Raw genomic sequence first — 15,826 nt, forward strand, 5'->3', positions numbered from 1 at the left:
TTATTTATTTTTTATTTATTTTTTCAAGGGGGCGTGGCCACACCTCCCATGATTAGGCTACGCCCCCTCCTTTACCTGGGCCTGGTTGGGCTCTCTACGGCCCTGCCTGTGTCTTGGGTATTGTTGTTCCTGTCATGGGCGCCTCCATAACAGTCCTTCTCATGTGACAGTACCTCTAACCAATGGTAGCATGTTCTAGGTCAGTTGACACTGTCATCCTATCAACTGCTACCCCTGGGTATATAACCGGCCCCAGGACACCAGGAAGTTGCCTGAACAACGTTGTACTTCTAGTGTATGCTTGCCATCACTTCGTTCCAGGTTCCCTTGTTGATATTCCTTCTAGCGATTACAAGTACCATCTCCTTGTGCCACAGAGCGTCTAACTTCTTACCTGTGTGCTATTACAAATATCATCTCCTTGTGCAACAGAGTGTCTAACATCTTGTCTGTGTGCTATTCCAAGTGCCATCTCCTGAGTATTACTGTGTGTCAAAACATCCTGACTGTGTGCTATTACAAACTCACCTCCCAGTGCAATGGTGTGTCGGGAGCCGCACATTGTGTACTTGGTACACAGCTCTGTGTACAATCACCACACTACCCTCCAGTGTGTCAGGAGTCGCAGTCGCACGTGTAAATTGTACACAACTTTGTGTACAATCACCACACTAGCCTATGGTGCGTCAGGAGTTGCACAAGGTGTTAATTGTACACAACTCTGTGTACAATCACCACACTACCCTATGGTGCATCAGGAGTCGCACGTTGTGTACTTGGTACACAAACCTGTGTACAATCACCACACCATCTCCTAGTGCAATCACCATCCACCTTCAGTGTCAGTGAAGTTCCCTTCTTCTCTGTGAACTCTAGCAATTCCTCTGGAAACTCTCTCCTGTGTGTGCCCCCACTATACCGATTGGTATAGAAACTGTACTTTTCCTAAGTACCTCACTGGGCCATTGTGGTATACTTTTCTCCAGTTCCCACTTGTATCAGACATCTGATAAAAGGGCATCTACCTGCTTGTCGGGGGCAGTGAAACCCATATCCCACTTGGAGGGGTCACTGAAGAACACCTCTCGGTGGGTTAGACTCCGCGCCTTTGGTCGGGTCTCACCAACATCTGATACTTGTGGATGAAGAGAACATATATCCAGGTCCCTCGCCTCTGGTACCTTCCTCACCCAGGGACCTCAGCATTCAACCCCTCAGGAGGGGATCACTTAGAGCCCTGCGTGACAGTGGCTTTTATTGGGAAGGGGGACTAGTATGTATACTTTTTTACAGTAGATGTTAACTCGTTATCTCTTTTCCAGACACATTTGCCAGTTTCCTGCGTTTAGGCAAGCACCCATGGTACTTAGAAGATGAGTTGCTGCAAGTTGTCAAGCCACCAATATCAGGTAGTATATGACAAGACTTTGTTTACTGTAATGTACACGGTCTTGTGTGTTTTTCCTTTTATTCTTTCTTTTTCCACTGAGCACTTAGCCACACCCCTTCACACTTGTTCACACCCTATCATGATTATTCTCTTCCATAGAGGAACCCCATATTAGGATGTTATCCTAATTATTATTTCACATGGGAAACCTTTGAATAGGTGCTCCATACACTGGAAAACTTTGCTGTCCATATAGATTTTAGATGGCAGTCTTAGAAACTCATATCTACTCATAAGTAGTCAGCATTGAAAACTCTTTGACCAGAGTGATCTACTAAAATACATCTGGCATCTAAAGTGGTGAAGATTTTAGCACTGGGCATATCAACAATTACATGGATTACAATCTTCAGAGGGTAATGAGAACACATGAGAGCTTTATTCAAATGGACTGGGTCGATGTATATATTGTAAGGTCCATCTTTCTTGACAGCTGACACCATTGCAGACACACATTGAGTGGCCTCTTCTGCAGGGGGGATTACTTCCAATGCAATCATGCGGTTTAGCTATGACATTTTATTTTTCATTGTAAAAGGTATATGCCTTGGAGCACAGCCGATTGGAGCAATACCTTCATTAAGACTTAGTAGTATGTAGTATGTTATAGGTAGTTTGCCTATAGAAATATTATCAATTAGTCAGAAAAGTCTCTGAATTCTGGATTGTCCAACTGAGCCAAGTGCACATCGGAACCTAATGTAATCAGACCTAACCTGATGCTGCCAGACAGACCCAGTAGCGTTTTGACATCACTGTCAACAGTATGAAAGGTTAACAGACAGGTAGTGTCATTGATTGTGGACAAATCTCATGATTTAATCACCTGACCACCATAAGCAATAAGGTTTTCTGAGTTGGATGCTTCAAACACTGTACCTGGGTTGGTGTGATACAAGAGATTTCTGGACATTATGTCACACTTGGCACCAGTATCTACTTTAATCTCTATGGCATTACGTGTCTCTTTGTCAGTCACTATGTGAATATTTCACCTTATTCTGCTCTGAGGACTACACTTTCACAAGGGAAGTCCACGTGTCCAGAATGTGCGCATCATAAATAAAGGATCAATCTGAAAGAGACAATGAGCCATTACTGCAACTCTTTTGACACCATGTATATTGCATTTGATCCGGTGGTGTCATAAGGGGGGGGTACGGCAGGTGACACCAAGGTGCAGACTCCCCCTCAGTGACAGGAGCCAGGTGCTGCACTGTAGTATTAAGTGCAGCACTCGGCTTCTGACACTGTGAGGGAGCCAGTATGCACCTCCTGCACCCCACCCCCAGGCCCCCCAGTCAAAAGCAAGGGACCACCGGGGTATGGGGTGCGAGACCACACCCCTTCCCATGTGACCCCACCCCCTGTCCATCAGACCACGCCCCCTTTTAGCAGCACGTGGCTTAGCCACGCGCACAGCATCCCTCCCCACACCAGGTGACACCGCGGGGAGGAATGCCACTGATTTGATCACCAAGGAAGACCCGAGCTGTGCTGAATGTGCCTTTACTCTAGAATGCTAACACCATTTTGACTAAACAGCAATGATTGCCAGGTACAGTAACTTACCGGGCAAAGGGTTATCTGGCAGAGAGAAGGTTCTGCGAGATGCGTATACATCTACAGCTGGTATGCAAGAATACTTACCAGCCGGGATAGCTCTTTCAGTATAAAACTGCCCAGATGATGTATATACTTCCGGGTTTATGTGAAAGCAAAAATTGGACACAGATCCAATGAGTTCTGCAAAAAGAAGCCCATAGACATTTATCGATGGCATTGCCTATACTGTACAAGTTGCAGAAAGATATGCGTGCCGGAGCTTGATGCATGCAAGCACATTGCAACCCTATAGAATTCTATGGGGTCTGCAGCCGATATCTCTGAAATCTGTACTTACATATGGGATGTACTGTAAATTGTATACTGTTTGATGTTGTATATTCACTGAAAACTGTACATTTTCTGAGGTTTTACCACAAAATGGCTTTGATACCTGCCACCCTAAATACAGAAAGTTCTCTGTGCCAATTTAATAAAGGGGTTTATACAGATTTATGGGCTGTATGGGTAATGACAAGTACAGAAACAATGACTTTTGGATTTAGTACAACACTAAATTAAATAAAAATGTGAAGAGATCAGTAATTTGTAGAAGGCAAACAAAAAGCCCATAAAACATCTATTGTTCAACAATCAATTTATTGTTATTTATTGTACTAAAGATCTAAAGATTTAATTAGTAAATATGTGCACACGATATATGATAAGTTTAGGAAAAGATTAGAATATCTCAAGCCACAATCACAAATAGTAGTGTTCACAAATGGCTTTGCCTAACAACCCAGGAAGAATGAGTGACTGGAAGCTCCTATAATAAGGCTAAACGTCTCTGTGACATTTCATGATCTTTGTTAGTTGGCTTATTTATGTTCCAGTACTGTAATTGGCCTAACTCTCCTGGAGGTGTGAAGTATTAGGCAAATATTGATATAACCATATAACATGGAGCAATTAATTGTAAATGGCTGAAATTTGGCTGAATATTAATAACAGCTAAATCGATTTGCACATCTTTAGTTCAAAGCTCACAGACTGCTGCAGCTGAAGTGGTCCTGATGGATTGTCATATATAATATATTTTCCTTCACTGCATGTGCTGTGTAAACTTGCACTTTCCAACAACAGTTTAATGGAAGGGGATGACTAGAGATTCACTTTCACTCTCACTCTCCCCAACAAGCTGTTCTACTAAACATGCTAACATAAGTTTTAGGAGGAGGGATGGGGAAAGGAGCTTAAACTATATAATGGATTCCAATATTCTGGTTTGCTCTATTCTCTTTCCAAACCAATTTGTGATATTTGACTTGGCCCCATGTTTGTGAATTACAGCCAGCTGCAAACGGCAGATATTCATAGGAGAAACTTGAAATTTCCTGAATCATTTCACATTTCTCTGCCTAGCATTATTCCTACATGAAGTAAATTGAAATATAGATTATCACCATCATGTTGATGTCTTCAGCCTATCAAGGATCATAGTTGTCCTGTAGTCTTGTAGGAGATTGTATGTACGCTGCATTACAGGCACAGTCAGTGTTTTACACATGAGTATAAACACCACACAGTTGTGCATCTGAAAATGAACTGCAGACAGAGAAATGGCATAGTAATCAATATATGAATAGTTGGTTTTGCAATAATCCTTGCAATGAGTTTTTGCATGTATTATAACTAACATATAACTCTGCATCCTATAACATATATATTTATTGTCTCATATAGTTATGCTTTTAAAAATGATATGATTTCTAGTCTCAGCAAAAGTAATAGTCATATGGAATTTGCTCTTATGTGCGTATACTCTGACCAGTAGCTGTAATACCTGGTTGTATTGGATTATATCCTTGCTTTAACAGAAAGTCAAGAACCAGCATTCAATGAGATGCATTGCTGTATTGTTACTGCAATTGCTGCTCCATGGTCCTCTGTGGGCAATAAATTCATTCTCTTTAATGGAATTGTTCCCTTGCATCTGCTCTGAGATTCTCACAGTGCAGAGCAGGTGGGGGGAGGAACAATCTGTCAGTATTTCAGTCTAAAACTGCTCAGAGTACAGCTATGTGAATTGCTCCCAAACTGCTGGAACAGTTCATGGATTGGCCAAAAAATGGTACTTTCACAAATGGTTTTACAAGTGGAAGCAGATTTTTTTCAATGCTATTTTGCTCTGCTCAAATTGTCTGAGGCCAATTTGATCTACTATAATACCCTCAATCCATTTTATTCCACATTGCAGCTGCAGGTACTGGATAATGAGGATTATTCACACAGTGTTCTTTCAGAGATACAGTGTAATCTGAGAGTAACATTTATATGAAGATTGGACCACATACAGTGCATGCGATTTTGTACGTGTGTAAATGATATAGTTTGCAGGATTTCAATAATATGGATGTAATAGATTCTGCTTCAGATGTCTTCCTTTAACTCTTTCCATACATCCTTTTTCTATATCAGGAAGGGAAACATTTAACTGTAGTAGTAAAAGGTGCAGATATAGACAAAATAAAGCGATTGGGTGTGAGCAGTTTTAGGCCATTCACGCCTTAATTTCTTTCTATCAAGACTTGTAGGAAACATAATTGCTTCAATTGCTGATGACTTCTGACTACAAATAGACAAATTGGTTAATCTGATTTTAAAATTCCTCAGCAAATTAATTTGAAAATTGAACCTGATTCCCCTAATATGTAATGAACTATTATAGCCCACTAGCGAATGAGGCTAATAATAGAGCATGGGATACAAAAAGCCTGATGTGGAGTGGGTACTATGCCAGATTGTGTAGTGTAAATTGTGTGAAAGAATGCATTGCACACTTGTGTTATAGCAGACGTGTGTTCCTGGCACCTGCAACCCCTTACAACTGAAGAGCCGGAACAGGGAGAAATTTGAGGTCTAACATAGATGACGTTCACAGTAAAGCTAGGTACACATCTAAACCATGTAACAAACGATGCGATGGCTGATCCAATTTCACTTACAATCATACGATCCCAGAAGAGCGTACACACTATGCAATCTTATAAACGAAGACACACTATATTGTGCCCATTGATTGTATCCAGGTAATTGTTGCTCCTGTTCACACTATGCGATCATCATGTAGATCAGTGCCAAACTTCAGAGGTACGATTGTCCAAAATATTGTGTGGTCTTGCATACACACTACACAATGTGCACCACATTGCTCATTGCATCGTCCTATATGACATGCAGCACATACAATAGGACGATCGATGAATGATGTGTGTAAATGATAGATTGGGTGTACTGTATACTCTATACGATGGTTGTCTGTATTGATCGAAAGTACCACGATTGCATGCTATATCGTATAGTGTGTACCCAGCTTTAGGGGGGAATTCAATTAGGTGAGAGTTTGCAAAAGGCAAAAATCTCACACACTTCGCCTTATAATTTGCATACTTCGCCTTCATGCGCGCACCCGAGATAAGTGCAATTCAATTAGAACTGCGAATTTGCACTACTTGCAAAGAGAGTGCATGAAATTTGTCCAAAAGTGAACAGGGAAAATAGCATGAAAAAGTGGAGAGACCATTCTGGATCCCCAAAATGTGAAAACTTTGTTAGCGCAATCATGCAGAAGAGTGTGATACTGCTTTTATACCAAAATTTCGGGTCTGACCTGGAGGTTGGAACAGGGTTCCAAACCGAATCAGAGCAGGAATTTCCCCGACACCGAACCAGGATATTCCTGAGTTGGCGCTGTTCACAGCGGAGCCGGGTCTGCAGAGACCCGGCTTTTCGGCGTTGAAGTGGACGCTTGGAGATGACATCATCTTCAAGCGCCATGAAGCCGGCCAATCATCTGGCATGCGGCGTGCTCCAGGTCATCGTGACGCGGATCGCGCCTTCAGGGCCGGCACTAGGCTTTCCTGCACCCACCGCCGTCCTGTGTTGCCGCCCCTTCCCTCCTCTGCTCCCTCCCCCTGAAGTTACATAATCACTATAGCGCTGGGAGGGAGAGTGGGCGTTTCTTGCGCCCACTGGATAAAATGGCGCTCCGGATGACGGCCCTGCTTGCCCGTGCCTAGAGCCGCTACTGCGCGCCGTTTACACTGCAGGGTTTCACGGGTCATTCCCGTGTTAAACCCTACAAGTTACCTGGGTTGGATTGCCGGGTCACTTGAAATCCAACCCTGTCCCCTTTTACACAAAGGAGCTACCCGGGTTAACCCTGCAATAACGCAGGTTTTTAGCTCTGGTGTAAAAGGGGTATTAGGCATAAGGAAAGTACTGTATGCTTTTAAAAGGTGTCAAATGGGTGATTTGTACATTTTTAAAAAAAAGTTAAATAAATGTAACATTTTTGTTTAATTACAAAGGAATTAAATGGAAAACACAAAAAAAGCAGAAAAAAAATTTGAAGCAACTTTAAAAATGTAAAAAAAATTATAGAAAGCAATAATTTTTCGTTGAAATAAATACTTTCATTAAATTTGTGATACATTATTTAGCTAAAAAAGCTTATTTTAGGGTAATTTGAGGCAATTTATTTTTTTCCACCCCAAAAATGACATTGGTAATTAATTAATGGTCCAATTAAGCTAAATGAAAAATTCCAAATGTCTAATCAGTCATTAGCGGGGTTCTGAAGCAAGTCCTGAAATTTTTACCTTAAAATACAGATTATCCCTACCATTTCACCTGCTCATGGGGGTGCAAACAAAAACAGTCAAATTTACTCTGAAAAAGAAATGCGAGTTTTGTAATTGAATTGCAAATGTGATTCGCAGTGATTTCACCTTCAGGGACCAAACTCGCACCTTACTGAATTCCTCCCAAAGTGTGTTTTCACAGAAATGTGGCCCCTGCAGACTTGCAGAAACACACAAATGCACCTGTTAGGACTAATGATGAGCGGGTTTGGCTCCCTGAGAATCGAACCCACCCGAACTATCCGAGGCCGATCCGAGTCAACTCGGGTTTTCCCGCCTGACTCGGATCTGAAAACGAGGCAAAACATCATCATCCCGCTGTCGGATTCTCGCAGGTTTTGGATTCTATAAAGGTCCCGCGATCGCCACCATTTTTCATTCCGGCTGTGGAGAATGAAAAGGGAGGGACCTGTGCTGTGCTGTTGTTAATTGCACGCTAACGCTGTGCATAGGGGCTGGCTACTGTTGTCCATATAGGGGCTGGCTGTTGTCCTGTCCATAAAGGCTGGCTGTTGTCAATAGAGGGGCTGGCTGGCTGTTGTCGTGTCCACAGGGGCTGGCTGTCGTTGTCCTGTCCATAGGGGCTGGCTGTTGTCTTGTCCATAGTGGCTGGCTGGTTGTAGTGCTTTGTTGTCCAGAGGGTTCTCTGTCCTTCAGGGGTGCTCTTCACCCACCTCCAGTGTGAAAAAAAAAAATAGTGTTAGCCACACTTGTCATCAGTGCAGGGGTGCTGTGCTGCTGTCTGTTAATTGACTGCTGCCTCTTTCAGGGGTTCACCCCAGTGTTAAAAATAAAAAATATATAAACAATTTTTGCTTGTGGGGTGTGTTAGCCACAAGTGCCATCGACGTAGATGCTCAGGGGTGCTGTGCTCCTGTCTGTCAAAGGGCTGCTGGCCAAAAAATAAATAAACAATTTTTTAGTGTGTGTGCTAGTCACACCTGTTATCGGTGTAGGTGCTCTGTGCTCCTGTCTGTCAAAGGTCTGCTGGCCAAAAAATAATAATAAAAATGTTTGTGTGCATGTTAGCCACAAGGATGTTGCAGATGTTGATGATGATGAGGATGTTAAACTGTAAATCAGGCAACAGTTATTGCCTATGGTGGGAAAATTCCAATTTTTGCCAAGCCTGGGCAAAGGACCAAAAAATCCACATCTCGTGTGGAATCATTTCCAACCAAATCCGGAAAACCTTTTCCAAGCCATTTGTAACCATTGCCAAGTAACAGTGAGTAGAGGTCATAACCATCTAGCAACCTCCTCTCTGTTACGTCACTTGCAGCACATTCATCAAATTGAAATGGGTAATTAAAATTCAGAAACATTAGGGACAAAAAAAACTAACAAAAATCAGTCCAGTGTCACCTAGCTGCTCCCTTCTGTCTGGATCCAAGTGCTTGCAGTCTCCACCACCAACACCTGCATCATCATCAACATACTAAATCATGATCGGAAGTAGTCCTGCATCCAATTTCAAAAGCATGACAGACTCTTCTCCTGTCTGTGATTCCTCAGAAGGATCCTTGAGTGATACGCCTGTTGCTGCTGGAGGTGGATCTTCATACCAGAAAGGGACCAAGAAGTCTACTACTAGTAGTAAGTTAAAAAAACAATTGACTATTAAACAGTCCTTTGATAGAGGAAGGAAGTATAACAGCTGTCACCCAGTTTCACAGCAGATTACTGACGCCATGATGGCTGTACTAGTATTAGACGTTGAAATAATAGCAAATGAGGATGATAGTGTGAAGGAAGTGCAAAAGGAGGATAAGGGGGAAATTTGTGTCCTATCTGACGCTGATGAGGATGTTTGCGTAAATCAGCCACCAGTGGCAGCAGTTCTTGTTTATGAAAAAAAGAAAGCCAAAAAAGCCACGTCTTGGGTGTGGAATTATTTGAATTTAAATTCTGACAACAGCTGTGAAGACATCTGTTCCATTTGTAAAGCCAAAGTTAACAGGGGAAGGGACGTTAACCATCTAGGTACCTCCTCCCTGTTACATCATTTGCAGAGAGTTCATGCAATTTGTTTAACAAAATTATAATGTGTAAATTAACAACAAGCAGTCCAGTATCAGCTACCAGCAGTTTGGACAAGCACATGCAATCTCCACCACCAACACCCTCATCATCAACCTCCTCCTTAATAATTGAAGGTAGTCCTTCCAAAAAATATTTTGTGGGGGCACAAACAAACCAAGGAGTTCAGCCACAAAAGTGTCAGACCTAGTGGCTAAAGTGCTTGGTTTGTTAAACTGTGCATGTCCTTTTTAATATCCCACATAAGAGTGGGAGGGAGGGACAATTCCATCTTGCACCTCTTTTCTTTACATTTTGCACAATTTGGGGAATTGCCGACTGACATTATTATAGTTTATTAAACTGCCATCCTGTCTGCCACTGCTGTGTGGCAATATTTCATAGATGTCCTATATTTTTTTAAACTGCCGTGCATCTGTGCCACAGCTCTGTTACTTACTTTAGCCAGCCAGCTCGCTGCAGCCTTTGGCCTATATTGGTGAAAAATAGTGAAACCAATATTGTGAGCTGTGAGGTCGTTACAAATGCATGGGAATTCCTGAAAATGATTGTTTTTAAGGTTAATAATACTATAGAAACAAAAATAGGCCCAAATGATGTGGTTTTAGCTGTTTATATCATTTTTTGGAAAAAATACAGATCCAAAACAAAAACACCAAGGAAAAAAAATCCAAAACCAGATTCAGATCCAAAACCATAACCAAAACCAAAACACAGGGGTCGGTGCACATCTCTAGTTAGGACATGTATCTTTGGTGTCTTTTAAGGGACAGGGGCAAATACATGCTGATGACGATGACCTGGCATAAACTAGACTCATATGCTGCCAATGTAGAGACATCTTGATGTGAACAACACTGGATATGGGCAGAAATATGCTATCTGCGTGTATTTTTTTTCCAGAGTCATTTTTCTCCATTTTTAGTCACAGCTCTACATCAGCCACAAAGAGCCCAATCAGCAATTACCACCTAATGCTTTATAATAGAAACTTATAGAATATGAGACACTTATTTATCCTTCATCGTACAATGAGAAAACAGGGATTTCCCTAGTATCTGATGGTTCCTATGTTAATATTTAAAGGATTTAGGAGCTATTGCATGTAGTTAACTAACAATCATTTTTTAATTTAATTAATTAAATACTTCCACAATATTAGTATGTGCAGATGTCCTTGTTTTAACCTGTATGTATGTTCCTGATAAGTCATGTATGATCCTGCCCCTTTGAGTGTATTAAAAAGTCAGTCACTGTGGTATCACATAAATAATGTTAACAACTGTTTCTGTATCTTTGATTGTTCTTTTTCAGAAACATAAAAAAATAGTTGTTTTTTTAAATACGTGTTTAAAGTAATTTGTTTTCATTAAATGTTTATCTTGTTGACTTGATGGGATGGGAATGGTTGTATAAGAACATTTCTGTATAGCAAGCAACACAGCTTGTGACTAATTAATTAATGAACAATAGGAAGTTTTCCTTTTGCAAGGTACTTACACTGAGGATTATCCTGAACTGTGCCACTTTTGAGAATACAAAAGCATCATTACAGATGTACAATAAGAAAGGCATTACATTCTGTAAAGCAGCTCTTAAAATTGGTGTGAGTTGGAGGAACATGACAATTTGGGATTGGTACTCAGGTGATGCCCACCAATTAATAAGGTACTCATAATATACATTCAATTTTACTAGGGATGTGCCCCGACCCCCGTGTTTTGGTTTTGGTTTTGGATCTATATATTGTGTGTGCTGGAATCTCATACCCATCCACCTGTTCCTCCTTCAGCTTGCCTAGGAACACTAATAATTGCAGTAGGGGTTCCTTACCTTCTGGGGCTCCTATTGACTGATAGTTAAGCTATTTTTCCCAGGCCACCTTCTAAGCTGTCTATGCCACTTTGGCACCAGAGACCTCTCCAACAGCTCACTTAGACCTCTCCAACAGCTCACTTAGAGGAGATGTGCATGGACCCCTTTTGGTTTTTGAAAACGTGGCAGTATAAATAATAAAATAACAACTTTTTTCTAAAACTTAATTCCTTATAGATATGTGAGGGTTAGCATGCACTTTTCAAACGAGGGCAGTATTCAATTAGTTTTGCATACGCGATAAAGTTTTGCATGCTGGACTTTTCGCCGCATCGCGTATTTTAGCCGCAGAAAAGTATCATGCGCGTACCTGCGATTCGCCATATTCAGTTCCAAAAGACATGAAAACGCATCAGGTCCATTAAAATTGATGCTGTTTTAGGTAATGGTTTAAGAAAGACAATAGTTTGTTTTTTCAAATTCAGAAATCTGCTTGTTCTCCTGTCTTCTTAGGGGCTGATTCAGAGTTGTATACAAAAACGATGGTTTGTGTACAACCTTGATGTTTGAAGATCTGCGCATGCACATGATCTGTACTGCGCATATGCTGATCTCCTTCTGCGAGCTCGCTCCCAGTGCCTGGACACAGCAGCCTGTTTGAGAGACTGGACAGGGGCTCCGAAAGGATCCTGTTCCTGCAATGTGCTCGGAATAAAGTGACTGCATCAACGGTCTCTTCACCCTTCTATCGGGACTCATGCACATGCACGATCTACTTACTACGCATGTTTGGTGGCCACTGCTGAGAAGGGTTCCAGAGGAAACCTCTCATGGTAATTTCTGTGAATTGTAGCTCATGGGCTACAGTGCCTAACGCTATCTTCAGATATCTTCAGATGGCATTAGCTGTGGGTACCAAAAGTCTGGAATGCTTCGCATTCCGGAGCTTGGTAAGTCTGACAGAAAACTATTGGGGTTGCGCTGCTGTCGGAAATGGAGGGAAAGTTGCAGATATCGGAGATATCTTCTGCAATCCCTCCCTAGTACATCTATCCCATGAAAATGGGTGTTTTCATGAATATGATGCAAATATTTAATGATAAATAGGTCCCTATCTGTGATTGCCTGAAGCATTTCAGTACCAGATGAATCCTGAGGAAAAAGGCAAGGCACATAACTTTTGTCTGTATCTGAAGCAGTAGAAGATAATCCTGAATTGCAGGAGTACCTTAAGTCAGACTAGCACTGCCAGATAAATGCCTGTTGGATGCCATAGGAAGATCCACAGTAACCGACATGACATACATCAATTTGTGATCACTAAAAACTTTGTGGGAAGCCTCTATATTGCCCGAGTCTTACAATGTGATCAACAAACTCTCTGTTGAATCAATCATCCTGAAAAATGTCACTTTACATCAGATCTGGAAAGACAACGTTTCTTGCTAGAATTTGAGTCTGTTCATTGCTGTGAGAACCATTCTTTCCAGCACCATTTCATTCTCATTCTTCTCAAATTATCAGCTGCCTCTGACATGTTCAACCATTCTCTCCTTCTTGAAACCCTCCATTTATTAGAGCCCCATCATTCTGCTCTCTCATGTAGTGTATGTCCTCCTAATTTTCTGACCACTCCTTTTCTGTATCTTCCTCCAACTCTACCTCCTCCTCCCTTTCTCTTTTTGTTTGCGTTGCCTAAGTTTTTGTTTTTGATCCACTTATCTTCTCTCTCTACACTGCTTCCCTTGATGGCCTCATTAACTCCTTTGGTCCACAATACCATCTATCTGATGATGATATTTACATCTATTTTTCCTTCCCAGACCTCTCCACCTCCATCCTTGCTCTCATCTTTATCCATTTCTCTTCTTTATCTTTCTTAAGCTAAACATGTCCAAGGCTTAGCTTATTGTTTCAACCAATTCTGTTGTTAACACGATCTTATTTCCTATCCCCAAGTATACTGCCAGGGTGTCATCCTCACCTACTCTTGCCATTTGCTATTAATAGCCCTCAACTTTCAGGCATTGATGAGATCCCAAGAGTTTGCCCAATGTATTAAAGTGTCAATCCTTTAAAAGGCAAAACCAGTTTGGTTTTGACTTTTAAATGATTGACACATTAAAACATTGAGCAGACTTGTCAGGATCAAACTGATGCCTGCAAGTCACAGGCTATTATATTTCCCCCTAAATCTTTTATTTAAACTCTCATCAACTCCTGATTAATGTAACCTTTTACTCTCCGGTCTTCCCTTCTCCTGCCACTCCCCTCTCAAATCTGTTCTCTGTTTTCAATGCTGCTGCTGCCCACATAAATTTTCCTATCTCATCAATCTGATTTGACTTCTCTATTGCTACTCCTTCACTACCCCACTTCCCCTACAGAATCCATTTTAAGCTCCCCACACTCACCTTCAAAGCACTTAATCACTCCTCCCTCTCCTACATTTCTGACTTCATATCAATCCACACTCCATCTCACCCTTTTTGTTCTTCCTCTGATTGTTGCATTGCCTCCTCACTGATGACCTCCTTCCAATCCTGCATCCAAGATTTCTCCCATGCTCTACCCTTCATGTGGAACTCACTTCCCCATCCCATAAGGTTGTCAATGATTCTGCAGGAGTTCAAATGAGCTATAAAAATAAAACACACCTGTTCATTAAAGCCTACCAGTTGTCCTCCCATCTTTTCCCAGTTCACCTCCACGTTAACCCACAATCTTTTAGATGGTAATCTCTCATGAGCAGGGCCCTCTCCCTCTTAGTAGAAAAAGAAGGAGGATTTAACCCCCTATTGTACCTCAGCACACTGAATAATACCTGCAACAATATATGAAGACTATATGGTCATAGAAATTCAGAGATATTAGTTGCATGCATTTGCAAATACATGGGAGGCTGCTGGGCCACGTCACGGCTTCTCTGTTACCAGCAGTTCCTAACACTAAGGGGTTCACGTCGGGGCGCAGTGCACCCCTCTCCCTCTTAGCATTCACCATGCATTTTCCTGATCTCATGTCTGACCTCACTTTCAGATATAGACAGTGACTTTGATCCAATCTGTCTGGCTGGGATGTAGTCAGGGGATGTAGTCAGGAAGCCAGCGGTCGAAATGCCGACAGCCGGCTTCCCCACAGTGAAATCCCAGCATGGGACTAATGATAGGCGTCTAAATACTGATGTCTATCATTAGTTCCACGCCGAAATCCCGATGCCCGGCATACCGCACGTAAGTAAGCCATGCGTCAGGAGCCATGGGGAGGAGGGGGGGGAGAGGGCTAGGGACTCTCGGGGGAACTTAGGGTTAGGCACTCCCCCAGGAGGGTTAGGGTTAGACTAGTGGAAGGGGGGTTAGCATTAGGCACCACTGGGGAGAGGTTAGGTTTAGGGTGAGGGGAGGGGGGGGTTAGGTTTAGGCACCCCTGGGGGAGGTTAGGGTTAGGCACTAGGGGGGAGGTTAGGGTTAGACACCCTTAAGGGAGGGTTATGGTTAGGTGGGGGAGAGCAGAGGGTTAGGAGTTTTACTCACCTCAGTCGGGATCTTCAAGTGATGGCCTTCCAGCATCTGTATTTCATCCGCCGGGCTTAGGTCCAGCGATAATTCATACCAATTCCGTCTGGCTCATTATCACTGTTTAATCTAACAATCTAATTTTGTTGTAACATTTTGCTTTTTTTGTCCCTGTTATGTCTATTTTATCCCTTTTACATTTATATTCATTTTCTATTGTTATTTTTCCTATTTTAATTCTTGTACAGTGTTGTGTACACTTTGTAATATTATTTAGTAATATAACAAACAAACTGATGATCTTTTTTTTTTTAAGGAACAACAACATATACTGAACATTGGGCCCCATTGCCCCCCTTTTTACCCATTACTTTGGTATCCAACTCACCATGAGTTGTGGTGTTGGATATTAAACTACCAGAGCAAATCAATAGTGCTCTGGTGCAAAGCAACAGCAAAAGTTCACACTGCTGGGTTTGATCCATGTGCACATGGATCAAATGTGCACTGTTGGAGAAGGCGGAAGAACCAGAATGGATCTTTTTGCAACATGGTCCTCCTTCCTTTTGAAAGAAGCAGGACTCCAAGAACTAAAGCTGTCTGAAGATAGAGTCAGTTCCTGCAGTAATGTACCAAAATACCCAAATTTTGTAAATAGCCTTCGCTACAATAGCCTTGGATAGCCTCTCTCTGTCTCCCAGTGTGCACCTCTGATTTCCACACACATTCCTGTGCACTCCTCCTTTTGTGTTTAT

This window comes from Taudactylus pleione, unplaced genomic scaffold, assembly GCF_031769625.1.
Source record: "Taudactylus pleione unplaced genomic scaffold, aTauple2 ptg000007l, whole genome shotgun sequence".
In the NCBI taxonomy this organism is placed as follows: domain Eukaryota; kingdom Metazoa; phylum Chordata; class Amphibia; order Anura; family Myobatrachidae; genus Taudactylus; species Taudactylus pleione.